At 33.0% G+C, this 20596-nt stretch overlaps 1 protein-coding gene across 1 annotated transcript in view; it reads left to right on the top strand.

Annotated features, from left to right (window-relative positions):
• Positions 1 to 283: 283 nt before the first annotated feature.
• Positions 284 to 20596, top strand: part of LOC128998019 (protein artichoke-like) — a 43974-nt gene continuing 23661 nt past the window's right edge. Inside the window, exon 1 of the mRNA XM_054423950.1 lies at positions 284 to 370. The gene's annotated coding sequence lies outside the window, so the exon portion shown is untranslated. The remainder of the gene's footprint in view (positions 371 to 20596) is intronic.

Here is a 20596-nt window from a genome sequence, read left to right as displayed (position 1 = left end):
GCTAGTAAGATAGGAGTAGATAGTAGACACGTCACAGTTACGAAATAATTTAACCGTTCTCTCTCAAACACAGATATTTACAACCGGAATATTTTTAGTATCACTCCATCTTGAGTCAACATCAGCTATTACTTGTGTTTATCCCCAAGCAATAACAGAACCTATTCAATGAAGTGAAAACATACAAATAGTAAAAATACGCATACCGATGCACCAATGGGGAGGGTGAGGGGCGAGGGGTGAGTTTGCGCATGTGTGGGGCTCCAGAGTGGAGGCAGCAGATCAGTACTGTACAAGAGGCTGTGAGTGCAGTGTTGCCAAGGGAACAGTCTGTTATCTCCAATGTGGATTAAACATTTATATTGTTGTGGTAAGTAAAGTGAAAGATATTAGGATGTCCTTTCGGTTGTAAAACCGAACCTACTGTGAATTGTGTAATGGGGCTTTATTGTATCCCATTAGTATCCAGTCTAGGATTTACGGGTTTATCGATTTGGTTTTACATGTGCTGGGTGTTTTGTGAAAGGTTTGTCGAGACATTCGCGTTAGATGTACAAATTAGCACGTAAAGCGAAAATCCAATAACTTTTTAATAATTTACATAAATTGCCATTGTTATTTTAACATGAGTAGAGTACAAACTATCGGTAATTTTACTATAACCACAACTCCAAAACGTTTCTGTTGATATTGTACCACGAGACAACAGAATGAAACTACTTATTGTATACAAATTAATGCGTACATGTTAAATTGAAAATGTTTGTTAGAAAATTTGACTATTACCAAAATAATTAGGTATATAGATTATTAATGAAATAAAATAATACAAAATAATCGAACGTGAACAGTGATATTTGTTTTTTAAGTTCTACAAAATGGTTTGGAAAATTTTTTAAAATTTTTTAGTTTTTAGGGTCAAAAATGGGAAAAACCTATTTTTATCCCATAAAACCCCCCATAAACCCCCCGTTCCCATGCTGGTTCGCGAACTCGTTCAAATAAATGTAGGTTTACACGTTTATACCAAATTTCATCAAAATCGGATCATTTTTGCTCGAGTTATCGTGCTAATGGACACACACACATATATATATGTATATAAATACAGTATATAAATATATAAATACAATATATAAATAAATATATAAATACATATATAAATATATATATTCATACATATGAATTTGAACGGATGGTGTTTTTTTTGCCTCTAGGGACCTCAAAACGAAAAAATAAATCGGTCCCGGGTCCTGTGTATATTATTCTTGACAGCATAGTATTTTGTTCCAACGAACGTAAAAACTACATTTTTATGTTTAAAATAACCATCCGTGTACACTAATTTATTTGCAGGAAAGTACTTCATAATAATTTAAAATACATTCAAAGTTTAATTTTCGATGGGAAACCAGTTATCATCGTAATTAGTTACTATACAATAGCGAAAGGTTAATTTTATATTTTTGGTCAACTCGTCATGTAACAATGATATAATTACGAAATGTAATACGCCGTTTATGTTGTCGTATAGACCACTCCATAGTCGAATTAGTATAGATTCAAGACGTACATTAATTTCGAAAATCATATCATTGAGTATTTTGAAAAGTTGTAGCCAGAAAAATAAATCTTAAGTATACGAGGAATTATTGATCTACAATCTATGAAAGGTATTCGGTGATAACACTGTGTTAGATATATTTGAACAAAATCACTTATCAGCTGTTTTGTGAATTATAACGAAAGTGGAAATACGAACAAGTCAGCTGTGTCGTAAGGTCTGCGAAAGTGGTTTGGTTTTGATAGATCCTCGCGTGCGTATCCAAAAATGTGTAAATACCGGTAAAAATAAAAGCTCGAGGTGTATTTCTGTGTGTTTAATAAGTGACTCTAAATACTTGACAGACATAGCTCGATCGAATTTATATTAAATACAGTGTGTAAATTAAGTATTGAAACAAATCTGTATTTTTAAAACCGAAATAGATAGAGATATTCTATTTGTGGCTATAATTGTTAACAAACGTTCCGAAATTTTTGACATCAAAAATATTTTTTAACCCCCCTAACAGGGTAGTAGGTAGGGGGTGACTCATTTTTTTCAAATAGCAACTCGTATTGAGTGACCCCTCATTTTGAAGGATTTGTCAAAATAAACACAATGAAGCAAACCCGAGGTGGATATCTCACCCCTAGCCAAAATGGCAGGCATTCCAAAATTTGATTTACTGTATGTGAAAAAGCACCAATTTCACAAATAATGGAAAGAAATCTGTATTTTTAAAACCGAAATAGATAGAAATATTCTGTTTGTGGAATTGATTGTTAACATAGGTTCCACATTTTTTTCCATCAACAATATTTTTTCAACCCCTTTGACAGGGAAGGGTGTGGGGGTGACTTTTTTCAATAACAGCCCCTATTGAGCGACCACTCATTTTGAAGGGTTTCTTAAAAGAAAAACAATGACGCAAACCCGAGGTAGAAATATCACCCTAGCCAAAATGGCAGGCATTCCAAAATTTGATTTGTATGTGAAAAAGCACGAATTTCACAAATAATGGAAAGGAATCTGTATTTTTAAAACCGAAATAGATAGAAATATTCTGTTTGTGGAATTGATTTTTAACATAGGTTCCACATTTTTTTCCATCAACAATATTTTTTCAACCCCTTTGACAGGGAAGGGTGTGGGGGTGACTTTTTTCAATATCAACCCCTATTGAGTGACCCCTCATTTTGAAGGGTTTCTTAAAAGAAAAACAATGACGCAAACCCGAGGTAGAAATTTCACCCTAGCCTAAATGGCGGGTATTCCAAAATTTAATTTTTGTAAAAAAGCACCCATTTTAGCTAGGGGTGAGATATTCAACTCGGATTTGCGTCATTGTGTTTCTTTTGTTAAACCCTTCAAAATGAGGGGTCACTCAATAGGGGTTGCTATTTGAAAAGATTAGTCACCCCCTACCCCCTACCCTGTTAGGGGGGTTAAAAAATATTTTTTTATGTAAAAAAATGCGGAACCTTTGTTAACAATTATTTACACAAACAGAATATTTCTATCTATTTCGGTTTTAAAAATACAGATTTGTTTCAAAACTTAATTTACACACTGTATATGAATGCTGCTGAATATGAGCTGTAAAACGCTTGAAACATGCATTAAATACCTATATTTTGCCATCTTTCTCGCAAATACGAAAGTAGATTTACATCCATCCTATCCTATATTATAATATGAGTAAAGTTATTTATTATTCTTGATATTTATAATGCCAGGGTAAACTGCCAATGGCATAAAATACGTACTGTACATAATGCTGGAGTTACCGTGTTCATTCCCAATGATTCAGGAAATAATTTGTTGGAAATCACCTGCCAGAAGTACAGTTATATCCACGATTTTATTGGAGTTATTACATTCCGTTGTTTAAAACATAGGTAAAACACTATAATACTCTTTCTAATCATGGCCTTTCTTTGTGTTAAAAATACGTGTTAAATTGGTCTTAAGATCTGTTAAATATGTATTGCTGTGTTTATCAAAGTATCAACTACAATTTACAATTTAACAGATAAAAGATAGACTACAAAAGGTTTGGATAAATTACATTGACCAAAGAATGCTCTCAGATACACTAATAATTTTACCCGAGCAAAGCTCGGTCCCCTGGTGCTAATAATTGAAATGTCAATAGACTGTAATCTTAAAATCTTGTCGCGTTTTAGGTTTATAGCGTTTAGCGTTAACAGCTTTTCTGTTTTCAAAATAATTAAACATAATGTGGGGGATTGTGGTAGACTTTCCAAGTTCGAACCTATACTGTGAATCAATGAGAAAACTAGTCATCATTAATCATCTAGTGGTCATTCAATTTATTCAAACTAATTATATTCAATGACCCTAAAAATAACAGAAACATTCGATTGTATTATACCCATTATATTGATAGTGTAGGTTTTTTTAATAGTAAAAAAATCTAAAATCAGGTCAGTTTTCTACATATGGTGAGTAAAAAAATAAACATTAAATTATAAATTTTCTTACATAAAAACCTTCCCCTGGCACTAAGGAACACAACAAAAAAAGAATCATCCAATTCAGTGCACTCATTCTCAAATTATGGAATACAAAAAAAAAAAATGGATTCATTTTTATTTATATAGATATATGAGTTTGTATATTTGTAATTCGATATCGAAATCGGCATCAAGAAACGTCTTTATACTTACAGTATAGCTAAGTTCTGTCTCAAAAATAAGTTCTAACCAGTTTCATGAAAATATATTTTTGCTACAATATAAGTTCAAAGTTTCCAAAATTTAATATAGGCCTTATGTGATGCCATTTGGCAATTTTTTCCTTGACACAAAATAAAAAAGGAATCATAGCATTTTAAGTTCATTAACAAGCCATCTATACAACCTTTAATTCGTTTTGAACTCAGTGTAAGTATTACAAAAAGCACATATATGAGAGCGACTATTAAACATGGCTACAATTTGCACTCATGTAGACAGCTCGAGCAAATTTCCCAAAGGGGCTCTATTAGTTATCGCATAATCAGCAAATAGTGTAAGGTTTCTCTTAGGCTGAAATTATTTTGAACATATGTCACGACACACGAATAAAAACACGGAAAGTAAATAAAAGATACGTCTTATAACACTTAAAACATATATTTACGCTTATAGTGTTACTCACAAGACAGTAAATATAAAAAAAAGGTAATTGGTGATCGATTTCGATTGGACACTCCAATCATCATCAGACCCAATAGGCGAATGATGATTGACATAAAAGGAAAAGGGAAAGACCTGTCGAGAACGATTCGCCTGTGCAACTAAATAAACACACCATAAACAGCTTTAAACAGCTTCATAGTAATTTGCTGTTTGTTTTTTACATTAGGACACCTTATTTCGACAAATAATATAATAACTTTTTTATTATTTATTTAACTTTATATGTGCATTTTAAAAAAGAATCCGGGTTAAGATTCAATTCGTCCTATGAATTTTGCAAAAAAACCTCATGAGCTTGCTTCTGTTCTTGAAAAGAAGCACAGTCCTGTGAATCGCACATTTGCGTTACAATTTTTCCGTTACGTTTTTGAGTCAAGAGCCAATAAACATTTACGTTACATTTTTGAAAAAAAAAACAAAAAAAACAACAGTAACTTATTTTATGTTTTTATTCGTAGGAAAATTGTAGGCCTAATACCGTTGGATAAAATAATTTTAATTGTTTTATATGTTTTTAATAATGCTACTGGCATTAATAATAAAACTGGCATATTTTAATAAAATTATATTATCATATAACTTTTAAAAACCCCCGCCGCTGCAAACCTGCTGACGAATTTCCATTTGTCTGATATGATTTTCAAATAAATCTACTGAAATAACATTAGGGTTTGCTGTTACAAGGAAACTAAGAAAGTGTATTTTTTTATAATTGAAATAGTTAAATAACTGTTAATGTTGAGAAAATTTCTCCTATAGGGAAGAATAGCTTATCAGCTGTTATAGTTGTCTAGGTAAGAGCTAGACCCGCTACCGATTTACATTTTCGTTTTCATTTCACCACATACCAAAACACTATTAGTTTGGATTTATAAATACACATGTATATAACACATATATGTATTTATGTATGTGTGTGTTTTTGTGTGTGTGTGTGTGTTTTTTTGTGTGTGCAACCCAACAAAGTTATTTATGATCGTCGCGCTCTGTTAAGCATTTCCGCCCTACAGTTCTGTGAAGAACTTGCACATCAACATTAGCATTTTAATAGACTTGGGACAGAATGGTAATATGCCCCCATCAGGGCCTTAAAGTCAAGCAACCTTTAAATTTGGAATTTGGGAATACATAACTTTGAATTATTGCGGCACAATCGTTATTTCAATATAGATTTTGAGTTTCACATTATTTAAGACAAAATCATTTATTCTAGTACTTCATTGTTCCTCATTCAATGCAAAAATATCATGATTATAACTAAACTTTTATTGTAACACTTTTGATGAATTTGTAACCTTAACTTGAATACATTCCTTATAAAATCTTCGGTTCAAATCCCAACAATTACTTACTTGCATACTTGAAGGTCCTTGTAGCATACTATTGTAGGTACTAACCCCTTGTAGCATTTCAGCCGTGGTCGTCAGTTCGGATTGGATAGATTGGGTAGGCCTACGTCAAGTCTTCATCTTTCCACAATTCACCCATAAAGTAATAGGCCTTTTCCGTTAAATATGTCTTCATTTTTTTCTTAAATGCCTTCTGTTCACAGCAACTCCTTATTTCATCTGGTAATCTATTAAAAACCTTAGGGGCCAAGTATTGAACTCCTGATTGAATCAAAGTAGTTCTATGACTGTTTGGGTGCAAATCGGGTTTACTTCTTGTGTTGTAACTATGTACAGTACTTCTTTGTTCCTCTTGAATATTTCAGGAAATGTCAATACTAATAAAGTAGATTCCAGAATGACGACGGATGTAAGAGTCAATACTTTGAGATCTTGAAATAAAGCAAACTACAACAGTTTACTTATTCACTATAAAATAGCATGGTAATTTATAATTTACCGTTTGTTGGAGTTTTCTCCTTAACCATTAAGCACATTCCATTAGGCGTACAACAACGCTTTAATATACGAAATTAACTGTTTGTTTGGAAAGAAATTGCAATCTTTTATGTTTTGAGGGTCAAAAATAGGAAAAATCTATTTCTACTCCAAAGATCCCATAAAACCCCGTTCACTGGTCAATCATGTTTTCAAACTTGTTTGAACAAATGTAGGTTTACAGGTTTGTACTAAATTGGATTAAAATGGGATGATTTTCACCCAATTTAGCTTGCTAACGGACACACATACAGGGTGAATTTTAAATGAGTTCCCCCCCTACTTTTTTCTACATTTCTTAAGATATCATCTCCGGACCACGTCAGATCATTGTTGAGTAGTAAGTACTTCATTTTGACTGGGTTTACATTTTTGGCCGCCATCTTGGATCCGCCATATTGGATACAAATTTTTTTTTTCAAATGTAAAGGTAGGGTTGTGACCCATTATTTCAAACAAGGATTTTACGCTGATTACAATGCCGCAATTCGTTTTTAAAAATCTTGATCCGTTCTAAAGTTATGAGGAGTTTTTATAACTTTATTTTTAGCCCATTTTAACATTGTGCATTAACAAAATAAGCCCATAATCTCAAAATAGTGTTAGATAAAGATAAGTATACACCACCATTAATTGTCGACATATTTTCACTTGGTTATGACGGATGTAAATTTTCCAGCCGCCATCTTAGATCCGCCATTTTGAAATGTGATCAATTAATTTAAATATGAAGGTGGTGTTGTGACCCATCATTTTGAACTACTTTTTCATACTGGACTCAATGCCGCAATCCGTTTTTGGTTATCAAGCTTTCTTGATGAAATATTAAAATACTCTTATTTAAAATTTCAATATTTCAAAATCCAAAGATGAAAATGAAAAACGGATTGCGGCATTGAGTTCAGCATAAAAAAGTAGCTCAAAATGATGGGTCACAACACCACCTTCATATTTAAATTAATTGATCACATTTCAAAATGGCGGATCCAAGATGGCGGCTGAAAAAACTACATCCGTCACAACCAAGTGAAAGTATGTCAACAATGAATGGTGTTGTATACTTATCTTTATCTAGCACTATTTTGAGATTATGGTCTTAGTTTGTAAATGCACAATGTTAAAATGCGCTAAAAATAAAGTTATAAAAAGTCCTCATAACTTTAGGACGGATCAAGATTTTTAAAAACTAATTGCGGCATTGTAATCAGCGTAAAATTCTTGTTTGAAATAATGGGTCACAACCCTACCTTTACATTTGAAAAAAAAACTTTGTATTCAATATGGCGGATCCAAGATGGCGGCCAAAAATGTACACCCAGTCAAAATGAAGTACTTACTACTCAACAATGATCTGACGTGGTCCGGAGATGATATCTTAAGAAATGTAGAAAAAAGTAGGGGGGGAACTCATTTAAAATTCACCCTGTATAGTACGAGTATTTATTTATATATTTTACAACGATGCTACAAAACAGCAAATGCCAATTACATTGTAGCAAAGCATGCAAAAAGTGTTTTCAAGAGTAATCAAAATATAATACAAATATAATTAAGGGAAATGTCCGTCTTCACGAGTGTCAGTCCTCAACAATAAAAATTAAATATTAGAATGACAATTAATAATTAAATCAATTGCAATAACAAGAACCTTTTCCTAACTACTGTAAAATAATACTGATGGTTATGACTCAAACATAATAAATATAATATAATATATATGTACATTATATAAAATAATCAACGTAATGAAGTAGGCTCCTGGCAGAATATCGCTGTTAAAACAGCGCATATAAGTGATCGAAAAAAACACCGTCAGTAAAGAATTTTAAATTTTTTCTTTAAATAAACACTAAACTAGTGTACCTGTTGCTCGAATTCGAGCAATTGCGACGTATTACAGGCTGTATTTTAACAAATAACAGTTATAATTTCCAAAGACTTTAAAAGAGTCTACTCAAAGATTATAGAAATACTGTACTCAAAACATGGATGTATTCATTGTGGATGTACATAAAAGTCGATATAATCAACATTTTTTTGTAAATATCTTATAATTTTTCAAAAGCTTATCTTATTTTTTAGTGTTTCATACACATGTTTCCCACTCATAGCCGCATTATGTTGCCCATACTAACGATTATAAAAAAAAAACATTACTTCTATTTGGTGATGTTCTATGACTTTCTTATGTTTCCCTAGTTTGCAAATCGGCTCTTTCAATGATTACTTAAGAAATGCAGCACACTGTTAATTCAGTTTTCTTTTTAGTATATCAAATTGTCCAGGCTTTCTCGCTTTTTTCCATTGTAATGAATAGTAAATATTTAAATTCAACCAAGTCAGTAAATGTTTGTAGCACACGTTTGCTTAAATTGTAACTAAAATATAAGAGCAATTAAATTATCCAGCTGATCATAATGTAAACAAACATGTCCTTCATAAGGGCAGAGCCCAAGGGACTTTAAAAAATGTAAGGTCAGTTTGCAAATCTACAGACCTATACGAACATTTGGTATATAATATGTGGGATTAAATCTTAAAGCAAAAAATCCTTATTGTTCACAAAGTTTCATGTAGCGTCTTAATAATATAGATTCAACAATTTTACCAAACATACGCCCGTTAGGACGTTATATTAGGTTAGGTTGATCCTAATAATTCCTTATTATTCTTATAAGGATTTGCATAAGGATTATAAAAATTGCAATATAAACCATTCAAACATTATTTTTAGTGCAGATATTGCCATGTTATTTAAACAAGTACTGCACATGTTATTTTACAGGAAATCTAATTTTAGCAGTTCCGTGTTTTTAAACAGAAACTTTTAAATTTTAGAATGAAATATCAGAGAAACGTTAGGTGTTTCGATATAAAATTTAAGGTTATTCATAGAATAGGTTTCTAACAATATTTTACATTCTCCACAGTCAAGTGTTACATAGAAAAAAATAACTATGTTATTAAATATTTATCATAATCACAAATTTAAACTTCCATCGCAGAATAAGGGCTTATACGGGTGTTTTATCCCTATGTATCTGCACTAATATTATTGGAAATTTAATAAGGGTTCTGAAAATTACAATAACTTCTAGAAAACCAAAGTTTAGTGCACTCATGGCCATTTTATCCAATCAAGGACAACTGTTTTAAAAAAAATCGTATTTTCTCTGTTATTCCCTAACTGTAAGGATATGGAAACCTAGATAGGTACCATTTGTCACTATATAATAATACTTAGTAGTTTAACACAAACATTTTTTAATACTAACTAGTTCCTGAATAGTTTTTTAGTGGAAATGACTGATGATTATGTTTTTTTTCTGACGTATGGGTACTTTGAGCGTACCAATAATGATAATTAGTATATTTCATAAGAAGAGTAGAAAGTGAGTCATTACATATTTGAGACCATGTTTAAAGTAAATGGTCAAGAATATGTATAGACCCACTTTCACTCGTGTTTTGAACGTAACTTTTTTGCTACACTACAAAGAATAATTATTTTTTTCATTACAAAACTCATAGATGTTTTTGGGTTATGCCTTCAATTTAAGGTTAATATTTACTTTGGTTGTTGAAAATTGAATCAGTGGATAAAACAATAACAAATATTTGAAGTTGTTGACAGTGGAACAGTTTCGGTTGTAAACAATGTTACTTTCGGTAGTAAACAATAGACAGCTGTTGAAAATATGATGTTTCGCAGGTTATAAACAGCTCAACCCATAGTAGTGTAGTGAAAAGTATCAAGGCATCCTTTTATACACTTTGTTTGATGGAAAAATTATTAATAACTTTACAAATCCAGAAATTTTGAAGTCCGGACTAATAAATAATTGTGAGTCGGTGGCTCAGTCGGTAGCGTCGCGGACTTCGGGCCAAGGCAGCGATGTCGTGGGTTCAGATCCTGGTCACTGCTACTAACATTTATCAGTACAGATCACCTTTGTACTGTACCGGCTCACTCCTTGCTTTGCTGTAAACGATCCACGCACGAGCGCTTAGTCTATGTGGACGGGCAATGCAAGGTTAAGAGGCCGCCAACCTCCTTTCTTAAAAAAAAATCACAGACTGTTAAAGCTACTGATTTATAAATGAATGAATGAATGAATTATCTCTATATTCCAACAAATTATTTACATGTGCGGGCGAAACCAACCCAGCCTGTCCCGCGCAAGTATGAAAGCGTACATAAGAGCCCATGATAAAAACTAGCCATCCGGTCCCATCCCGCATTGGATGTTTAGGTTCGTGCGGGGGATTTTTCAGCCCGGACAGAGGTTTAGGTCCAATCATGTTATCCAATAGTCTAAACAGCTTCGCCCGGTGAGGGACGGTCCCGCACTGAACTGGTGTGAAAGATCTCATGTGATCCAATAGTCTAAACAGCTTCGTCCGGTGCGGGTCGGTCCCGCACTGCACTGGTGTGAAAGATCTCATGTGATCCAATAGTCTAAACAGCTTCGTCCGGTGCGGGACGGTCCCGCACTGCACTGGTGTGAAAGATCTCATGTGATCCAATAGTCTAAACAGCTTCGTCCGGTGCGGTACGGTCCCGCACTGCGCTGGTTTGAAACAGGGCTAAAGGTCATTTTTATCGGATGCGACGCCGGATGCCCAACTGGTACATTTACCAAGAAGAAGAATATTTGATGCAAATTTTTGTGCAAATGATTGTTTTTGGCTATTTTTGAGTTTAAGTTTTTGATGAACTTGTAAGGTTCAAACTAACTACTGGAATCATACTTTGATTTCATACGCCTATTTGATAGATTCAGATATTACAATAATAATAATAAGAGCTTAGTTAAAAATTAGATAACAAAGACAGACCTTTAAAAAATACACTTTCAGTCATTCACAAATAGACAATCAACCATGTCTCATTCGATTCGGGATTACTTGAAAATGCATTTTATTTATAATTTGTGGAAAGGGAATGTGATAGCTGCTCAGAGAGTACCAGGCGCGGGATCCTGATCACACAATCGCTAGTTCTCAAGAGTCTACTGGGGTCACATAAAGTTGTTTATAAACCAGATAATTTGAGAAGAAGTAGGAAGCAGTGTGGCTATCACATGATGTTGCATAGTTTATAAAACTAGGTACCTTTATAAAAAAGTAACTCATAGGATGGGATAAAAGTGACTACATAAAATATCTTTAGAAAATAAAAGAACAGGGCTAATAAATTAAAGGGTAGGGGAGCGCGCGGTGCAAAGACGTGCGGCAAACACCATTGAGATGACAACCCATGAATATTGACAGTCCGTGGTCCGTGGTGGTGGTGGGGGGGTGAGGGGGGCGATGAAGTTGTGGGTTGAACGGGGGTGGGACCGCATTTGAGGGCTGGTTAATGGCGAGGGAAGAAATTTCCGATATCGGATGGAGTTTTTGTGCCTTAGCTTCCTTCAATATCTTCCGTTTCTTAGCCCCACTTTCAATGAATTCCTAAAATTGCAACAAAAGAACGTTGAAGGTGTTCTAGGTTAAATGGATATTAGGCTTTCATGATACAGTTATTTTTATTTAATGTAGGTTAAAGAATGGCAATAGACTTTAACTTAGTTACTACAAATAAACATACTGCAACGCAACTTAACCATTAATTTACTTCTGTTTCACAAACAAACCACAAAGTTGTTTTTGATAGTCTTTTTCTTTTGTAGTAGCTTTATTCTTTCAAATAGTTTATAAAGTGAGCTAAATAACTTATTTTGTACACACCCAAATCATCGAATTAAATAAATAAATTGTAACGATTGTGATAGCTTTTACAATGGACAAACTGTAAACTTTGTTAAGCGTTCAAAAAACCACATATCTGCATTGAGAAACAACAAACCGGAAAGATTAAATGTCACACAATACTTAATAAAAATGGCCACTCATTTGGGAAAATTGAAGAACTTTCCCAAAACTTTTTTTGTGTATTTTAAAGAATTGTTAGAAAGGTAATGTGATAGATGCTTGGAAGGAATTGTATATTTTAAGGGAAATGGAAAAGTTGAAATTAGCTAGTTAAGGAACAAGTATATTTTGACTCTGGTTGTACCTATGGAAACGTCAAACATCGAGGTTCTTGTAATTCGCTTGACGCTTATCGGGTCTAAAGATGATTGGAGTGTCTAATCGGGTTCGATTTCCACTAACAAGTTGTATAATTCTTATTGGGTCTGATGATTGGAGTGTCTAATCGGGTTCGATTTCCACTAACAAGTTGTATAATTCTTATTGAGTCTGATGATTGGAGTGTCTAATCAGGATCAATCGCCACTTACTAGTTGTATAATTCTTATCGGGTCTAAAGATGATTGGAGTGTCTGATCGGGTTCGATTTCCACTTACAAGTTGTATAATTCTTATTGGGTCTGATGATTGGAGTGTCTAATCGGGTTCGATTTCCACTTACTAGTTGTATAATTCTTATTGGGTCTGATGATTGGAGTGTCTAATCGGGATCAATCGCCACTTACTAGTTGTATAATTCTTATCGGGTCTGATGATGATTGGAGTGTCTAATCGGGATCGATCGCCACTTACTAGTTGTATAATTCTTATTGGGTCTGATGATGATTTGAGTGTCTATTTGGGATCGATCACCACTTACTAGTTGTATAATTCTTATTGGGTCTGATGATGATTTGAGTGTCTATTTGGGATCGATCACCACTTACTAGTTGTATAATTCTTATTGGGTCTGATGATGATTAGAGTGTCTAATCGGGATCAATCACCACTTACTAGTTGTATAATTCTTATTGGGTCTGATGATGATTAGAGTGTCTAATCAGGATCAATCGCTACTTACTAGTTGTATAATTCTTATTGGGTCTGATGATGATTAGAGTGTCTAATCGGGATCGATCACCACTTACTAGTTGTATAATTCTTATTGGGTCTGATGATGGTTTGAGTGTCTAATCGGGATCAATTGCTACTTACTAGTTGTATAATTATTCTTATTTGGTCTGATGATGATTGGAGTGTCTAATCGGGTTCGATTTCCACTAACAAGTTGTATAATTCTTATTGAGTCTGATGATTGGAGTGTCTAATCAGGATCAATCGCCACTTACTAGTTGTATAATTCTTATCGGGTCTAAAGATGATTGGAGTGTCTGATCGGGTTCGATTTCCACTTACATGTTGTATAATTCTTATTGGGTCTGATGATTGGAGTGTCTAATCGGGTTCGATTTCCACTTACTAGTTGTATAATTCTTATTGGGTCTGATGATTGGAGTGTCTAATCGGGATCAATCGCCACTTACTAGTTGTATAATTCTTATCGGGTCTGATGATGATTGGAGTGTCTAATCGGGATCGATCGCCACTTACTAGTTGTATAATTCTTATTGGGTCTGATGATGATTGGAGTGTCTAGTCTAATCGGGATCGATCGCCACTTACTAGTTGTATAATTCTTATTGGGTCTGATGATTGGAGTGTCTAATCGGGATCAATCGCCACTTACTAGTTGTATAATTCTTATCGGGTCTGATGATGATTGGAGTGTCTAATCGGGATCGATCGCCACTTACTAGTTGTATAATTCTTATCGGGTCTGATGATGATTGGAGTGTCTAATCGGGATCGATCGCCACTTACTAGTTGTATAATTCTTATTGGGTCTGATGATTGGAGTGTCTAATCGGGTTCGATTTCCACATACTAGTTGTATAATTCTTATCGGGTTTGATGATGATTGGAGTGTCTAATCGGGATCAATCGCCACTTACTAGATGTATAATTCTTATTGGGTCTGATGAATTTATATCACACAGCTGTTCAACAACAAGTATCAAAACTGCAACGCAGTACTGTACAAATCATTTAATAAATATTAGGAAGTAATTTGTATTGGAATCAAATCAGCAAAATGTTCAATTAATTGTCTCTTTCAAGTATCTACTAATGTTAGGAAGTTGAAATTATCATAAAATATTTTTAGAATTTATTTATAATATTTGTGTGAAGTTTTAAAACTTCCGATGCAGTAAGCGACACGTAATATAATTCCCCCACCACAGCAAACCTGCAGACTAAGAGAAACTCAATTTGCCTAATTGGATTCATACTAAAACATTTTCATTAACAAACATATTTATTTCTCTTTTAAATATCATTAGATTTAACGAGTACGTAGGTTTACTGAAATGGGTTAGGTAAAAAGTGTTTTTCCACCGTATGTTAATAGTGTAAGATGAAAAAAATAAATTTGATCAACATATCCATAAACAAGCAAACTATAACAGTTTACTTAATTTATATAAGATTAACAAAGGAATTTTAAATTTACAGTTTTTATTTTCTCCTTAACCAATAATTGAAAAAAAACACCTCAATATACAAAATATTTTTTTTAGCTCTTCAAAATGGTTTATATAGAAACGTAGGGAAATTTCATGTTTTGACTAGCAGAGTACCCGTCCTTCGTACGGGGTTGGCATATAAATATTTAAAATGCTTATTGCAGCTATACTCAAGCTTTACATTTGCAATGGGGGAGGACACATTTTGATAAATTTTGCTTCTTTAAATTTACGGTATACCATAGGTATACTATACTGTTTTCGCCAAAATGTTTATCTATTAAATACCTTTAAAATTATGTATAACATGACATATGCTTACTTTTGAAAATTACGAGATTTGGAAGTAGTAGCCCTCAGATTTTGGCACATCCTGTATCGGAAAAAGTTAAAAATCATTTTATTTTTTAAATTTTAATTCATCCATGTAAGTTAAGTTGTTTCTCCGTAATCAATTTGAGACACCTTACGTGGGACACCCTGTATATGTATATATTGTTGAATAAAAATGTACGTGCAATTTATATTACAGTCATTTGAAATAAAAGTATATTTATATCTAGTCTATAAAATTTGAGATGTCCATAGGTATGTAAAATAAAATAAGAAAAAATAAATAAAATAAGGACACTATGGTTTTATTAGAGAAGGCCTAAACATTGAACCATACTCGATGAATGTTGTCATCATAGAACTGTATCTGGTATTCGTTAGGATTAAAGTGCAGACCTTATTCATTCACAGCGAGGAGAAGAAAAGTAATGAAACGGTCTAACGTGATAGCTGTGCTGCCGCCAATTTAACTTTTTCAATTAACTATGTAACACTTCAAAGTGTAAAAGATGTATTTTTTGGGACTAACCTCGTATCAAGCAGATAGAGTTGAAAACAATTAGCGAACTTGTGTCCATTTTATTAGACAACATTGTTATAAAGGTGAATATCATTTGGATGGAAAAGCGGGGTAGCGCCCTATGTTAGGAGATGATTGTCAGCCCTGTTGAAATCAAGGATGACGCCGTATATACGAACTCCGTAATGGTAGAACTTATTCTACTGTTTTGAACTTCTCAGTCTGGTGGATGTTTAAGTTCCTGTACAAACTAGGTCTTAAGAGCACTTAAAAAATGTTCATATAAAATTGGTACGTATCGCTACCCTACTATTATACCTCGTTCGCTGGGAAATGGGATAATGGTTTCACTTAAGTTTGACTTTTTTCGGTCTAAATATGTTTTAGCATTAGAAGAAATTGTCACAGTGTTATTGGATTGTTGTGTATTTAAATGTTAGTTTCATTAGCAATTTTGTCAGTTCCTCTTAGCTTGATGAATGTGGTGTTGAAAGTAACTGCTTGTTGGTTGAGATTATTTAGTGATTGTCATGCTTGGTGAGTAAACACCGATTGTTGTTGTTCAGATCAAGGTGTTTCGAATGTTCATCTTGTATAGAATATCATTTGAAACGTATTTTATATATCTGTTATAATTGGTAGTGTGTTACCATAAGCCGAATAGTGTAAATGGTTGATGGTAAATGGATTGTTGACATGTAAATAATAAAATGAATTTAATTGATAAACTTTAAGTGTTGGTACCAGAACGTAAAATCATCATAACATAATATCATAAATCATAACATCACTGCCTCTTTCTTACTGTCAAATACGAGATGTTAGTCATGCTTGAAGCAGATATTTGAATGTGAATATTCTTTATCGTAAGGGGGATTGGTCAAGTTTTTGCTCAGTAATATAAAATATATTATTACCACACTACTCAAAATCTGATTTCGAACCGTTTTTATTCCGACTTGTTTAAGATAAATGCAATTTACCTTCCCCTAGTAGTAAATAAATCTTATAATTTGTTAAATCGAGTAGGTTATTGTTTTTGTCCTGACGTTTTACAACGAGAGCTGTAACACAATTCAGTTTACAAACTACGTTGCCTATCCAAAGGCAAGAAGTGAATCAGGATTTGAACCAATGCCAAGAACTGGTCTACTGCAGCGTTTAAAAGTCGATGTACTCAGTGAATCTCCCTGATGTACGTTTAATAAACATTGGACAATGGTATTTTATTGACTATGATAATGCATTTTTATAAGGTTTGTGGAGTTTATAAATAAAGTTTGATGTTTGTATCTATAATTCGTATAAGATTTATAGTGGCAAGATTATTAGGTTATTCCACAGATGTCCATGTAAAAAATCTAAAATTATGATCACGCTAAACAGGTCCAGTTGTGGGTTTGTTTTGCACCCAGACTGTTTTGGTACAGTTGAAGCACTGGGGGCTGCAATTTCGAGAATCAAACATTATTGAAATGGTGTTTTGGTTGTACATGGAGGGGGAGCAGACTGGCAGTTCGGTTCCTCGTAGCATAGATTAAAGGAGTCTATACTCCTTTTATCTATGCTCGTAGCTTGAACTTTGCCTTCCTAATCCAGCCTAACTTCGGAATACTTGGTGCAGCTTCAAATTCGCATTTAGGGGCCGACCTACCATCCACAAATGCCTAAATAAGGCAAACTTAAGCGCGCATATGGGGTGGGGCGGCGTTTGCCCTGGAAGTGCCAGGAGGGGGGGGGGTGCTTTGGATTGCCTAGTTTGGCCTGGTGTACCCACCCAGTTTTTAAAAATCACATGAGTAGCTTAAGTTCATAAATACACTCAACTCATTGCAATTTTTGACAATTTATATTTAAATAAAATGTATATGTATAGCTTGTAATCTTTTATACTAAACTGCGGTAATACTTGTACAAATTGGCTATGACCGTTAAAATAAATAAAATAAAATATAAAAACTCGCCATATTTGATAATTATTACGGAAAGTAAATAAAAGAAACGTCTTATAACACGTAAAATAATTATTACATAAAGTGTGTGAGAAAATCTAGGAATTAAATTTAAATAATATGTTAACAAACAAAAAATTGTAATTGTAGTGGGTTGTTTCAAAAATATTATAACTTTGAGTTTAAAAACTTTTTAAACGTACTTTACTATTTTATCAAGAGAAAGGTCCCTCAATATACCCCTTATCTGTAATTTAAAACGTGTTTTATTTCGGTTTATTACTCAACCTAACATATGCATCTTGTCATGTAATTGTATACGTCTGTTGACACCATTCTCTTCGTATCATAGCACAGCCAATGTAATACAATTATTTTGATAACTCATCATATTTTAGGTTAAGTTAGGTTAGGTGTATACTTTGTGTTATAAACACTGTGTGTGAAAAAAACTAACTTAAAATTACTGTTTCAAAAAACCTTTGTGTTGCTGGTTATCCGTCAATTGTAGTTTGACATAAAAATACAGTAAAATAGCTAAGTTTTGGCCTGCTATTTTAACATGTACAAATTTCTTGATTTTTAGGTCCGCCTATGTACGTACATAAATCTAGGGAATTTGCTTAAAACGCATAGACAGAATTATTCTTAAATAAATGAAGTTAAAGTGTTCACAGCATTTAATTTAAAATCTTTTGCTATGAATTCCCAAAAGGTCCAATTAGTTTTTTACTTGTATGCTCAACGGTATTGACCCAATTGTACTTTTCTTTTATTATGGATTCGTAATTGGCTTGTATAGATGTAGTTTTAGGCATATATTACGACTCTTTGGTTTACGATTTTGTTCTTATTTTGCAAAACCACTATGGCGACCAATGAATCCACAAATCTCGTGTTAAACAAATTTTCCTTAAGTCTTCCTACAATTGCAGATTTATACCTATAAATAACCTAACCTAACCTGACCCATAATCGGTTACTATGACCTTGCAAAATTTCATGCGGATCGTTTCAGCCGTTCAGGAGAAGTATTTGTGAATAAAAACCAGGAGTGTAGTATAAGAGTTTCGCTCAATAACACTGTATAATTATTATACCTTTATATTTTATTAAATTATTTGTAATACATTTGTAAAAAAACCACCCTGTAATTTGAAACCAAACATCTCAATTCTCCTCTCTCTACCCCTAATATATCCCCCTACTTCCCATTGCCCAGAGAGCCTAGTACGGGCTCAACGTCTGTATACTACGAACACTATAAATAATTACACTACTTGCAGTTGTAAACAGATTTTTAATTGGCCACAGTTCATGTACAATAATAAATTATACACCTGGAAAGAATGTCACTAAAAGCGCGGTTTAAACGTTACCGAATATTATTTTAGTAATTATGTAGAATAATTTTAAAGTTGTTCACATATTTACAACTGTACTGTATCAATAACTTTTCCTACTTTTTCCCAATAAGCAATTACAATTAAGAGAAAACTTATTATGATGGTAATGTCCCATTAAAATAACAACAAAGTAAAATTCTTCGTATCAACATCGTCTCTCAATACTTAACTGGAAGCGGAAAACTTCTGGCTATATAATTCTGTCAGACACTGAATCCTCTTACGACCCTTACTAAGTCCTCTAATGAGGGGCCAACTTAGAACACAATATCTTATTCTTTTCTATCTATGATTTTATACAGCAATATTCCTAAAATACCGATCAGTATACTAGTGTACTGTCTTAAATACAAGGTGTATTTTAATTGTCATACATATCAATATTGTACACACACACATGATGAAGCTAATGTGAATAAAGGTGTAGAAAATTTGTATTATATTTTTCAAAAATGTTCTTGTCATTAAAAAAACTGAACACAAAAAAATGAGTGGATGAACAATGAACTCATGACTTAATAAATAATAAAAATAAACTTAATAATATGCTTTCAAAAGATAAAAATAATGTTCGGTTGAAAATGCAATATAAAACATTTTCGTGCTGGTGACGAGAAAAACTAGATTAACTAAGACAAATTGCTACTCTAGTCTGATGGGGATTCAATGGTTTATTGAAGTGCTATTAAAAGATAATTAGAATTATTAAAAGTAATTCATCTACTTTTGAGATGGATAAGATGATGTCCTCATTGAATGTGCTGGTAATGAGAAAGTTATTACAAATAAATTGTATGCATATTTACACAAATTGTACCTGAATTAAAGCATGAGAACTTTGGCTGTGATATGTTTGTAGAAGATTATATTACTGATGATATTTTTATTCAAGATTTTGTATTTATTGAGTCAGACTCAGACATTGTAGATATAGTTAAATCTTAAAAAAATAAGGCTAGTGCTGGAATAGATGGTATTAATATTTTTTTTATTGAGGATAACTTAGACTTATTCACCCCATTGTTATGTATAATTACTATAATTTCTTAGTATCAAGGTGTCTACCCAGGCAGGTTTAAGATAGCATCGGTAGTACCGATTCATAAGTCTGGAAGTTTATCTAAAATTTCGTCATAAATGCCTATATCCGTTATAAGTACCGTAGCTCAAGTTTTTGGGACTTTGGACTTTGGAAAAGGCTGTTGGAAAATTTTTAACAGATCTATTTTCTCTCAAAATCAATATGGGGTTTTTGCCAGGTAAAGGCAAAGATCTTGCTTTAGAAAGACATGTCAGTACTGTCACTGATGCCATTGACAAACGTATATAAACATTGTCTGTGTAATTGGATTTTCAAAAAGCATTCTATGTTTTGGATCATAATGTGCTGTTTTCAAAATTTAGAAAATATGGCATAGAGTAGAGCTTT

Source organism: Macrosteles quadrilineatus, unplaced genomic scaffold (genome assembly GCF_028750875.1).
Source record: "Macrosteles quadrilineatus isolate MER2022 unplaced genomic scaffold, UCM_ALF_1.0 Scaffold_7__1_contigs__length_78375512, whole genome shotgun sequence".
Taxonomy (NCBI): Eukaryota; Metazoa; Arthropoda; class Insecta; order Hemiptera; family Cicadellidae; genus Macrosteles; species Macrosteles quadrilineatus.
The sequence above is the reverse complement of the archived record's forward strand: the minus strand, read 5'-3'. Positions and strand labels throughout refer to the sequence as shown.